Raw genomic sequence first — 13183 nt, 5'->3', positions numbered from 1 at the left:
ATGACAAGCCGACAAAACTTGTTTTGCCAAACTCTGACCTTTCTGTGTTCATTAAAAGATCAATATTTCTGCAGTGAAGCAAATTTATTTTCATACATTACACCTCATTTGGGTGAGTCAAAGTCAGGTTATAAGCCATTGTTTCTACAACATGGACAAGCGACAGAACTTCTGTCAGACACTGTATATAGTTTGTCCTTGTTCAAGCTCTATGTACGTTCTGTATTATATGTAATGTGGATGTATTTCTATGTATGAAATAAAGTCATTCATTCAACTATGTCTGCTACAGGTGGACAATGTCACGGGTCGTTTCAACAGTCAGTTCAAGACCTATGCCATCTGTGGCGCCATCCGCAGAATGGTGAGTCATCCTGGATTGTGTTCAATGGTTCAAATGCTTGTGGTTTTTTACATGTGCGTGTTCTCTCCTAAATGCAAAACAGGGGGAGTCTGATGATTCCATCCTCAGGCTGGCAAAGAATGATGGTGTTGTTGCCAAGTAAGATGACATTTTTGTCATCAGCACGTATCTTGTGTTATAATGTGCATTTTTCTCTCCATAGGAACATCTGAGTGATATCTTTAAAATAAAATGTAAGAAAATCCAAATGCTTTATTGGTCCTGGTTTTTATTTTATTTTTTTTATTTTTTAGCGCATAGAGCACATTTGTTTTGTTTGTTTTTTAACGTCCATTAGATTACAATTACAAAGTGAATAATTATCCCAGTAAAAATACTGAATTTTTGTCCTGTCATCCGTACATACATCATCTACCGATTATCTGGAGGTTGGGCCGTAGAGGCAGCATTTTCAGCAAGAAAGCCCAGACTTCCTTATCTCCAGCCACTTCTTCTAGCTCTTCCCGATGTATCCCAAGGAGTTCCCAGGCCAGCTGGGAGTCGGGAGCTGTGTCCAAATTCACAGGGTGCGTTCTCCGAAGGCCGTTTTTTAGGATGTATGATGTAACTTTCGGCGTGACTCAGCTGCCCAAGTAGTTGAAACGCAGGGATGTTTTTTCACTTGTTGAATATGAACGTAACCGTTAAAATCCACCTGTTTTTCACCATCTGAACGGGTGGCTATTTTGCTCACCAGTTTTCTAAAGCTGAACTGCGATTGTTTTTGACTTGAGACCTGGCAACTGTGATGTCATTTTTAGTCGGCAGCGAGTGGCAATATGGTTGCCCCCCTGTGATGGATAAGAACGAGTGAATTTTGTTACTTATCTTATTCCAAGGACGCAATATTAATAAGAATGATGTATTTCGGCTCCTGTGGGCATATATAACATATTTTAAAGAAAATGTTGGGTTGAGTTACCCTTTAATAGGAGTGGAGCGCACTCTTGCTCTCTGAACATGCCTACTCACAGAGTAGTGCTACTTTGCTGGAGCACATCCTCGCACTCTGGGCAGTAGTCATGGACACCCTGAACTGGTTGTCACCAAATCGCGGGACACACATAGACGAATAACCATTAACACTCAAACCTACAGACAATTTATAGTCGTCAGTCGGCCTACCATGCACGTCTATTCAACATTGGAGAACATTGGAATACCAGGAGGAAACCCAGGCAGGCATGGGGAGAACATGCGAGCTCCACTCAGAAAGTCCGTAGCCGAAATCGGACCCACAACCTTTGCATTGTAAGGCAAACATGCTAACCAGTGCTCCACCATGCTGCCAAATAAAAAGTTTTACTGGGTTAATTGTAGTACATACTGTTGGGTTGACAACATTTATCTGAAATCAATCTCAGAGGCGGTAGGTCTTTTTGGCTTAGCGTTTTCTTCTGCGCAGAAGGGCGCACCCCAAACACACGCAACAAGTGTGGCTGAGATCTGCGCTCTGTTCGAATTTAGCCGTGCCTTTTATTGAGAGAGAAACAAAGGGGCAAGTGTACATGATCGGGTAGGTTCCCAGGCAGGAAGTACATTCCATAGTTATCTCATTACCACAGAACAAATGGGATACTCTTATGGACGGAGCAGTATGGACGTCTCATGACTATTAGCTTAACAAAGACCTAGTCTTAGTGGCCCTGGGAATACATCCCTGTGCCGTACTCATGACTTCAACTTAAATAAGACCTCTGTCTGCTTCACCCATCCCATGACAATCATGATCTGAACATGTCTAGCTAACTATGGGGCTTATTGTATAGCGCGGCTAATGACTGGAGTCATTAGCCGGCCATATGCCCCCAAGTCATTTTCACAAGGCTAGATGGTCACATACTGCGGAGAATCTTGCACACAAAAGCAGATACATAGAATCCAATGATAAAAAAGTATATCATTTCCAACACATACCGTAATTTCCGGTGTACAAGCCGCGACTTTTTTCCAAAATTTTGAACCCTGCGGCTTATAGTCAGGTGCGTCTTATATAAGATTTTTTTCGTGATTTTTGTGATGACTTGATCACTTTTACTCTTAACACTATTATATACAGTAAAAGCTACAAAACAAACTGACAAATAAGTCGTTTTCAAATCAGACGAGTAAAAACTGGTCAAATATTTTTTTAAAAAGATATTACAAGTGAAGACAATTTGCAATTCTAGTAATGACACATAAATTTGATGCACAATTTGTCTTCGCGGGCCACATAGAATGATGTGGCGGGCCGTATCTGGCCCCCGGGCCTTGAGTTTGACACCTGTGCATTAAACCAATGATTCAACATATACTGTAATTCTACAACAGACCACAAGTAGATACACTTTCACACTTATTTTTCTGTTTCATTTTAACTTGTGTGTAGCCCTTTGGCACTTTTAGCCTTTGTACCCGCTAAACAACATATTTTTGTACATTCTTTTAAACTGGTGGATATTTGGACTTTGCTTGAGTTCCTCACTTAGATTGTTCCATAGTTTGACCCCAGTTATAGTGATGCAAAAACTTTTTAAGGTTGTTCTTATGTTTAAGATTTTGAAGTTGTGATTCCCCCTTAACTTATAACCTCCCTCCCGATTCCTAAATAAGTTTTGGATATTTTCTGGTAGTTGTTTTGCTTACTTGCTATACATGATGATTGCTGTTTGGTAAGATACTATGTCAGTGGATTTCAATAGTTTGGATTGTATGAAAAGTGGATTTGTGTGTTCCAAGTAGTTGACTTTATGAATAGTCCTTATTGCTCTTTTCTGCAGAATGATAAGTGGCTGTAGTGAAGTTTTATAAGTATTCCCCCAAACCTCAGCACAGGGCAAGACAAGAGAACAATAAAGTGTACGAAGTGAATGATAATCCAGTAATTCTTTTGCTTTGTATATGACTGCCATGCTTCTTGAAATTTTAGACTTTACGTTTTTGATGTGTGGCCGCAACGGATGCTAACTGCCGTCAACCGTCATACCATCAGAGAAGAAGAAGGGGTGGCCTGTCCTTTTCGTCGTCCTTTTGTCGGTTACGGTGAGTCTCTGCGTTGCTCTCTTTCTGGAACCGCCTTAAACGAGCACATGCGGTGATATTACCGTGTATTTTACCGACGTTTATCGTCGTTAAACAGATAGCGTTACTGTGTGTGTTTGTTTAGAGGACAAAAAGTTAAAATGCAGTTTAATTGGCAGTTTCCACGCCGGTACGCGTGGACGTTCCACATGTTAGTTGCTATGCTAAGAGTCTTCTGGTCAGTTTTACACCCCCACGCATTGGCACGTTGCATTCCGCGAGATTGCGATTTAGCCGAGAAAGGGGTTGGGGTGGCACGGTGACGCACTAGTTAGCACGTCCGTCTCGCAGTGCAGACGTTCTGGGTTTAATTCTGGCTTTAACGGTTCGACTCGCTTCCAGGTAACACTGCGATCAAGCCAGTCGCACGGGAAGCGTGCCCATATTATAGGCTTTACGTTAAAAGAGAGCGAAGGAAAAGCAGGGCAGTGCTATAGTATGTAAGCGCCGGTATAGAGAGCGAAGGGAAAGCATTGCATTACGATAGCATGTAAATGCCGTTAAAGAGATCGAAGGGAAAGCATAGTGTGATAACATGTAAACGCGTCCGTTTTTTTTCCAAATGATAAATGTGTAAATCTCATCCGTGTATATCAAATTAACAAATTCTTAAAAAAATCTGAGGAGCATTCAACATGGGACTATCATCCTGCAATTTTTGCGGTCAAAACGTTACATGACCTGTGAGCTATTGAGTTAAAATGCTCATTTACAGTAATAAATCGGATAAAATAATAAGCATTCAACTGAAAATATGTATATCTCAACCAGGCCATGTGGGACGACCATCCTGCAATATCACGGGCCATTAGGTCACATGACTCAGGAGCTATTGAGGAAAAATGCAAATATTTACAGTTATAAATTCATTTAAAATATTTGAAGCATTGGAATAAAGTTCTAAGTGGTGTATCACAACCAGCCCATGTGGGACTATCATCCAACAGTTTGGGGTCAATAGGTCACATGATCTGGGAGCTATTGAGGTAAAATTCTATTTCCAGTAATAAATTCAATTTTAAAACAAGCAGGCATTCAAATGAAATTCTAGGAGGTGTATCTCAACCAGCCCATTTGGGACTATCGTCCTCCACTGTTTTGGGTCAATAGGTAACATGACCTGGAAGCTATTGAGCTAAAATTCTAATATTTACAGTAATAAATTCATTAAAAATATTTTAACCATTGGAATGAAATTCTAAGAGGCTGAATAGCTCCCAGGTCATGTGACCTATTGACTTCAAACTGAAGGATAATAGCCCCACATGGTCTGGTTGAGATGCACCTCTTAGAATTTCATTCCAAAGCTACGAATATTTTGAGTGAATTCATGACTGTAAATATTAGCGGTGTAGCTCAATAGCTCTCAGGTCATGTGACCTATTAACCCCCAACTGTGCAGGATGATAGTCCACATAGGCTGGTTGAGATACACCTCATAATATCATTCGAATGCTTCAAATATTTTTTGTGAATTTATGACTATAAATGTTAGCGCTTTAGCTCAATAGCTCCAGGTCATGTGACTTTTTGACCCCAAACTGTGAAGGATGATAGTTCCAAATAGGCTCTATGTGATGAATGCTTAAATTCTTTTCAATGAATTAATACTGTTAATAGCGTTTTTGCTCAATAGCTCCCAGGTCATGTGAGCCAATTATATTAAAACGCACTGCTGTGGCTATTTTGAATGTGTGCATCAAGATGGATGGATGAATGGAAGTATTGGAGTGTGTAGTGAAATTGTTGACATAAAATATTCTCTGCAGCTTTGCTTTGCAGACGACCTGCTAATCAACATGCAGAATGACGCTGGTGAATTTGTGGACCTCTACGTCCCTCGTAAATGGTGAGCAAATGTAATGGTTGTGGTACTTAAAATGCGCTTGTCGAACGTCAATCCTTGAAGGGGACAATGGTTGAGATATTTGGAGGCCAGGGTGGAAAGACTGGCTTCACACAATTGGCACACTGTCAACCCCCACGGACTAGCAATTTGCCCCGTTGACATATTTATGTGCGTGTGCCAGGGTTGTCACGATACTAGAATTTCAGTCGTCGGTACCAATACCTGTGATTTTCCACAATTCTCGATACTAATTTGTTATCATGGTAAAAAACAGAATCGACTTACTTTTAAAATCACTAATCCATCTGCTATAGCCAGGAAGACTTGCGCACATACCTTCAACATGTGCCCAAACGTAATTTTCCAAGATGGCGGCGCCCTGTGAGGCTGCGGCCAAGCCGGCTCCCGATAAAAATGTGTGTTTTGTGTTAAATGTACCGTCCAAATCGTCTCCGAGAATCGCATACGACAGAAGTACACTATTGGGACTTAGAAGCAACAACTGCACAAAGGATATATCCGGAGTTAACTTTGCCATGGATCGCGAAACTATTCGCGGTCTTGGAATAATGTCCCGAGACAAAGGAACCTCTGAGGCAGCGGGCTCCCCCTCCCCCACCAGCCGACACTGGAAGCAGCTGAAGCGGCGGTGGAGTCTGAGCACACGCCGGAGGAGAAGGCGAGGTTCCCGAGCCGGCATCAAACACCGACTGAAGAGAAACCCTCACAAAACAGCACTTCCATCTATTCTCCTTTCAAACGTGCGGTCGTTGGAAAATAAAATGGACTATCTCAAGCTGGACTTAACTACAGAACGAAAGGTGAGAGAATGCAACGCGATCATCCTCACAGAGACGTGGCTTCACAACAACGTTCCGGACAGCGCCATTAAACTGGATGGGTTTACAACTTTCCGCGCGGACAGAAACCACACCAGCACGGGTAAATCTCGAGGAGGTGGTGTGTGGATTTACATTAACAACAACTGGTGTACAAACGCTGTAGTTACTACAAGTCACTGCTCAGAGAACATTGAGTTTTTAACCCTCAACTGCCGTCCATTCTACCTACCGCGTGAATTCAATACCGTCAACATCACAGCTGTTTACGTCCCCCCCAGCGCTAACACAAAGGACGCACTCTCCATACTGTACAAGTCTGTGAGTACACTACAGAACACACACCCGGACTTGGTCTGCATAATCGCTGGCGATTTCAACCAGGCCAAATTGAAAACAGTAATGCCACACTTCCACAAGTGTGTGAACTTTGCAACAAGGGGAGAAAACACACTTGACCAGGTCTACGCAAACATCAGACAGGCCTTCAGAGCCCTTCCCCACCCCCACCTGGGTTCATCAGACCATCTCTCTGTTATGCTAATTCCAGCCTACAGACCTCTGTTGACGAGAAGCAAACCAACTGTGAAGCAGATCAGGGCCTGGCCAGAGGGCTCCACAGCAGCTCTACAGGACTGTTTTGAACGCACAGACTGGTCTGTCTTCAGGGAGGCGGCCACCACCAACCAGGACGTCAACCTCACCGAATACACAGACTCTGTAACTGGATACATAACGAAGTGCATGGAAGATGTAACCGTCACCAAAGACATTACAGTGAGAGCAAATGAAAAACCCTGGTTCACCAGGGAGGTACGTGAGCTCCTGAGGGCACGCAACGCTGCTTTCAAGTCTGGGGACAAGGAGGCCCTCAAGACTGCTAGGGCCAACTTGCACCGGGGCGTGCATATGGTCAAAAAATCAACTCACACTTCACAGACACAAAAGACCCAAGACGCCTGTGGCAAGGCATCCAGTCAGTCACAGACTACAAACCATCCCCCCCACCGTGTGAGGACAACATAGACTTCCTCAACTCTCTCAACACCTTCTTCAGCCGGTTTGAAGAAAACAACACCACAACACCCACAAAAACCCCAGTACACCCAGACAGCACAACACTTCAACTGGACCCAGCGGACGTGAAGAGGACCCTACTCAAGGTGAACCCCAGGAAAGCTGCAGGTCCAGACAACATACCCGGGCGCGTGCTCAGAGACTGTGCAGACTCACTCACTGACGTCCTCACAGACATCTACAACACCTCTCTGAACCAAGTCATCATACCAGCAATTTTCAAAGCTACCACCATCGTACCACTACCCAAGAAGTCACCAGCATCATCACTGAATGACTACAGACCCATAGCACTCACTTCCATCATGATGAAGTACTTTGAGAGACTGGTGAAGGCCCACTTAACATCCACCCTCCCCACTACTCTGGACCCATACCAATTTGCCTACCGCCCCAAGCGCTCCACTGATGACGCCATAGCAACAGCACTCCACCTCTGCCTGGCTCATCTGGAGAACAAAAACAGTCACGCGCGGATGCTGTTCATTGACTCCAGCTCTGCGTTCAACACAGTCATCCCCCAACATCTGGTGAATAAGCTGAGTACAATAGGCGTCAGAACTTAACTGTGCAACTGGCTGCTGGACTTTCTAACGAACAGACCGCAGACAGTCAGAGTCGGAAACAACTCCTCAGCGACCACCGTCATAAACACCGGGGTGCCGCAAGGATGTGTGCTATCCCCCCTGCTGTTCACGCTGATGACCCACGACTGCTCTGCCAGATTTGAAACGAATCACATCATCAAATTTGCAGATGACACAACAGTGGTGGGCCTCATCAAAGACAACGATGACTCAGCATACAGAGAGGAGGTACAGCAACTCATCACCTGGTGTGATAGGAACAAGCACAAGCAGACTGAGTAACAGCTTCTTTCCTCAAGCCATCAGACTCATGAACACACTGAGGAAAACCACTTGAACATTCCAAAGTCACCATGCCACTTGGCACTTTACTCTTGCACCTTATATACAGTTATACACTTTTTCACTTTACTTCTATGACCACTGATTGTACTTCTGCTGCTGTGTATGTATGTGTGTGTGTGTGTGTGTGGGTCTGTATTGTCAATACTCTTATTACACACCGTGTGTGTGTGTGCGTGTGTGTGAATGTGAGAGAGAGTATTTTATTGTATAGTACTGCACATGTTTATAAGCATGTTAGTGTTTGAATGACTGCAATGTGTAAGTGTGCATTGTCTATGTTTATGTTGTGAATGAATATGTCAGAGAAAGAAATTGTAAATTCAGTATGAGTAAGTTAGCTGTGTGTGTGTTTGTGTTGTGTGTGTTGTGTGTATGTGTGTGTGAGAAAGAAAGAGATTTATGTCAATGTCTTATTTAAATGTTTTTAGTTAAACTGCACATTGGAGACTGGTCAAACGCAATTTCAAACTTCTGTGGTAACCCTGTTACATAGGATTTTTGACAATAAAGTAAACTTGAACTTGAACTTGAATCTGCTTCTCAACCTTCTGAAACGGATTGTGGTTGAAAACCGAGGTTTGACTGTATTTTTATTAATCAATGGAAACACTGTTTTTTAAATTATTATTTTTATTTTCTTTTTAAAAGCTCTGCGAGCAACCGGATCATCGGAGCCAAGGACCACGCTTCCGTGCAGATCAACATAGCAGAGGTAATCTTTTTCCAACTTACCGTATTTTTGGCACAATAAGGCACTTGGGGTTAAAAGGCACAATTGCAGGGTCTGTTTTGTATTTAATCCACACATAGAGCGCATTATCGGGCCTATTTATGGCATGACTTATGGTAAACAAAAAGTTATAGGACCAAGACACTGAGATTGGTTGTACTTTATTCTACTGTTTAACCATGTACTCTATGTACTCACATTATTGTTAATAGATATTTATATGCAAATCCGTCCAAGTCCATGACTTCTGTATCCAAATTAAACAATTGGGCAAGTTTGCCATGAAACATGCCAAGTTCCATATTGTCTTGTCGTCACGTTGCTCTTCTGCAATGATCCTGGCTTTCCAGAAAGCTCTAATTGTGCCTTGTAAGCAGTGTTCCGTCTAATTTTTCAAGTGACTGTGCAAACACACAAGCTCCCTGTGCACACTGTGGACCACTGTGTGCAACACCAGAATGAATGAATGAATGAACAAATAAATAAATAAATAAATAAATCTTGTCAATGAGAACTTTAACTTGCTCGGGGTCGGATTTTGTTTTGTGTGACAGCTCGTTCCTTTTCTGTCGATCTTTTGCGTTCTTTGCAATAACGTACCGATCCGCTCTCCCATCTTGAGTCTTTGTACAATTCCAACAGCTTTCAAATGACATTTCTGCTGAATGTGACGCGCGAGGTAGTCCAACTTCCATTTCTTCCGTATTTTTCCCTCCGTAAACTCGCCCGCCACTTTGGCTTCACTGCATGTTTTGCAGAGGAGACCTTTCTCATTCAAAAAGAGAAAATCTCACCCAGTTTCACTGTTTCCTCTTGTAGTTGCACACACTCCAACAGCCATCCAAACTTAAAAGAAGCATCTCTTATTTATTTTGGCTTGGCGAGTGGATGTGTCGCTGCTCATTCGTTTCGCCATGATTAGCTAATTTAGCATTTGCATCGCTTGACTCTGCCGCACTGCATGGATAGGCAGGACACATATGTGTCATACATATACTATGTAGCCTAAGTGAAACATATCATTGGCTGGACAACTGTCAATTACTGATTTACACTACAAAAAGGCACAGAAAGAAAATCATTCATCCACTTAATTAGATTAGAGTACGTCTAACAGTAGATCTTAATCAATCAGTTTATGCTGAATTGTATTTTGTGCGCAGCATGTAATTTCATGTGCGCCAAGACTGCACGACCAGTCCGCAATTGCGCAGCTTAGAGGGAACACTGCTCGTAAGCACGTCTCTTTGTCTATGCCAGGGTTCGGCAACCCAAAATGTTCAAAGGGCCATATTGGCCCAAAAAAAACAAAAAACATACCTGTCTGGAGCCTTAAAAATCTAAAAGCCTTTTATAATGCAACATAGTGTCAATACATAAGTTGTATGCCTACTATTAAAATAATCTAAAGAAAAATAGTGGTGTCAATTTGATCACTTCTTCTTGCGGCCCATTAGAGTTCACGTACTTGCATAGCAGCGGTGTCTGTTCGATATCGGTCGCGTCACTCGACTCACCCATCACAGGCAATTGAAAAAGCTGTAGCTGAATTGATGTCCTTGAGCTTGAAAGACTGCATCCATGCGGTTCGACAATGATTCATATTGATGAAATCATCAGGAAAGAATGCAGTCTTGCGTGCCTCTCAAGAGTTCAAGATTTTTTGGTTTTGTCTTCCAAGCGTCCGCCATCATTCTACCCCAAACATGCTCAATGATGTTCGTGTCTGGTGACTGGGCTGGCCAGTACTGGAGCACCTTGATCTAGAACAAGGGCGTTCTATTCAGCCTACTCATACCCCCACTCTGTTTCTCTTAATAAATATGCCCTTGCAGGAAGGAGGGTTCAGACTTCATTCCTTCAATGGGTGAAATCTCCACCTGCAGGTGTCTAAAAGAACTTGCTTGTCTCCCGTGGTGTTCTTGCAAAATAAGTGTGAGTGAGCAAATCTCTAACACCAATCATAAAAGGTGTTAGAGTTGTGCTCACTCTAACTTATTTTGCAAGAACCACACGGGAGACAAGCAAGTCCTTTTAGACACCTGCAGGTGGAGAGTTCACTCGCTCAGGAATGAAGTCTGAAAACCCTCCCAACTGCAAGGACATATTTATTAAGAGTGGGGGCTGGTGTAGACTGAATAGGAAGCCCAAAACATATCAGGGGGAACTTTTACGACCTTGTGTAGGATGAGACAAGGTAGGTTATTTATTACCGGTTGCATTCCAACATAATCATCCGATAAGGATAATCTGAAAAACCCTAACAATTGGGAAGAGGTAGCTAATATTTCTTGACATTTTAGTATGTTGATATTGCCTTCTAACTTGCAAAGGTTTTGCTAGGATTGGGTGTATTGTATGACAAGCCGACAAAACTTGTTTTGCCAAACTCTGACCTTTCTGTGTTCATTAAAAGATCAATATTTCTGCAGTGAAGCAAATTTATTTTCATACATTACACCTCATTTGGGTGAGTCAAAGTCAGGTTATAAGCCATTGTTTCTACAACATGGACAAGCGACAGAACTTCTGTCAGACACTGTATATAGTTTGTCCTTGTTCAAGCTCTATGTACGTTCTGTATTATATGTAATGTGGATGTATTTCTATGTATGAAATAAAGTCATTCATTCAACTATGTCTGCTACAGGTGGACAATGTCACGGGTCGTTTCAACAGTCAGTTCAAGACCTATGCCATCTGTGGCGCCATCCGCAGAATGGTGAGTCATCCTGGATTGTGTTCAATGGTTCAAATGCTTGTGGTTTTTTACATGTGCGTGTTCTCTCCTAAATGCAAAACAGGGGGAGTCTGATGATTCCATCCTCAGGCTGGCAAAGAATGATGGTGTTGTTGCCAAGTAAGATGACATTTTTGTCATCAGCACGTATCTTGTGTTATAATGTGCATTTTTCTCTCCATAGGAACATCTGAGTGATATCTTTAAAATAAAATGTAAGAAAATCCAAATGCTTTATTGGTCCTGGTTTTTATTTTATTTTTTTTATTTTTTAGCGCATAGAGCACATTTGTTTTGTTTGTTTTTTAACGTCCATTAGATTACAATTACAAAGTGAATAATTATCCCAGTAAAAATACTGAATTTTTGTCCTGTCATCCGTACATACATCATCTACCGATTATCTGGAGGTTGGGCCGTAGAGGCAGCATTTTCAGCAAGAAAGCCCAGACTTCCTTATCTCCAGCCACTTCTTCTAGCTCTTCCCGATGTATCCCAAGGAGTTCCCAGGCCAGCTGGGAGTCGGGAGCTGTGTCCAAATTCACAGGGTGCGTTCTCCGAAGGCCGTTTTTTAGGATGTATGATGTAACTTTCGGCGTGACTCAGCTGCCCAAGTAGTTGAAACGCAGGGATGTTTTTTCACTTGTTGAATATGAACGTAACCGTTAAAATCCACCTGTTTTTCACCATCTGAACGGGTGGCTATTTTGCTCACCAGTTTTCTAAAGCTGAACTGCGATTGTTTTTGACTTGAGACCTGGCAACTGTGATGTCATTTTTAGTCGGCAGCGAGTGGCAATATGGTTGCCCCCCTGTGATGGATAAGAACGAGTGAATTTTGTTACTTATCTTATTCCAAGGACGCAATATTAATAAGAATGATGTATTTCGGCTCCTGTGGGCATATATAACATATTTTAAAGAAAATGTTGGGTTGAGTTACCCTTTAATAGGAGTGGAGCGCACTCTTGCTCTCTGAACATGCCTACTCACAGAGTAGTGCTACTTTGCTGGAGCACATCCTCGCACTCTGGGCAGTAGTCATGGACACCCTGAACTGGTTGTCACCAAATCGCGGGACACACATAGACGAATAACCATTAACACTCAAACCTACAGACAATTTATAGTCGTCAGTCGGCCTACCATGCACGTCTATTCAACATTGGAGAACATTGGAATACCAGGAGGAAACCCAGGCAGGCATGGGGAGAACATGTGAGCTCCACTCAGAAAGTCCGTAGCCGAAATCGGACCCACAACCTTTGCATTGTAAGGCAAACATGCTAACCAGTGCTCCACCATGCTGCCAAATAAAAAGTTTTACTGGGTTAATTGTAGTACATACTGTTGGGTTGACAACATTTATCTGAAATCAATCTCAGAGGCGGTAGGTCTTTTTGGCTTAGCGTTTTCTTCTGCGCAGAAGGGCGCACCCCAAACACACGCAACAAGTGTGGCTGAGATCTGCGCTCTGCTCGAATTTAGCCGTGCCTTTTATTGAGAGAGAAACAAAGGGGCAAGTGTACATGATCGGGTAGGTTCCCAGG

General features: G+C 42.7%; 1 non-coding gene across 1 annotated transcript; it reads left to right on the top strand.

Moving 5' to 3' along the window:
- The first annotated feature begins 2195 nt into the window (after positions 1-2195).
- LOC125992650 (uncharacterized) lies at positions 2196-11863 on the top strand. Its single transcript, XR_011086266.1, has 2 exons — positions 2196-5315; positions 8812-11863. It is a non-coding gene; the product is annotated as an uncharacterized protein (transcript).
- The last annotated feature ends 1320 nt before the right edge of the window (positions 11864-13183 follow it).

The sequence above is a fragment of the Syngnathus scovelli genome, unplaced genomic scaffold (genome assembly GCF_024217435.2).
Source record: "Syngnathus scovelli strain Florida unplaced genomic scaffold, RoL_Ssco_1.2 HiC_scaffold_23, whole genome shotgun sequence".
NCBI classification, from domain to species: Eukaryota; Metazoa; Chordata; class Actinopteri; order Syngnathiformes; family Syngnathidae; genus Syngnathus; species Syngnathus scovelli.
This window is presented reverse-complemented; position numbering and strand designations above follow the sequence as displayed.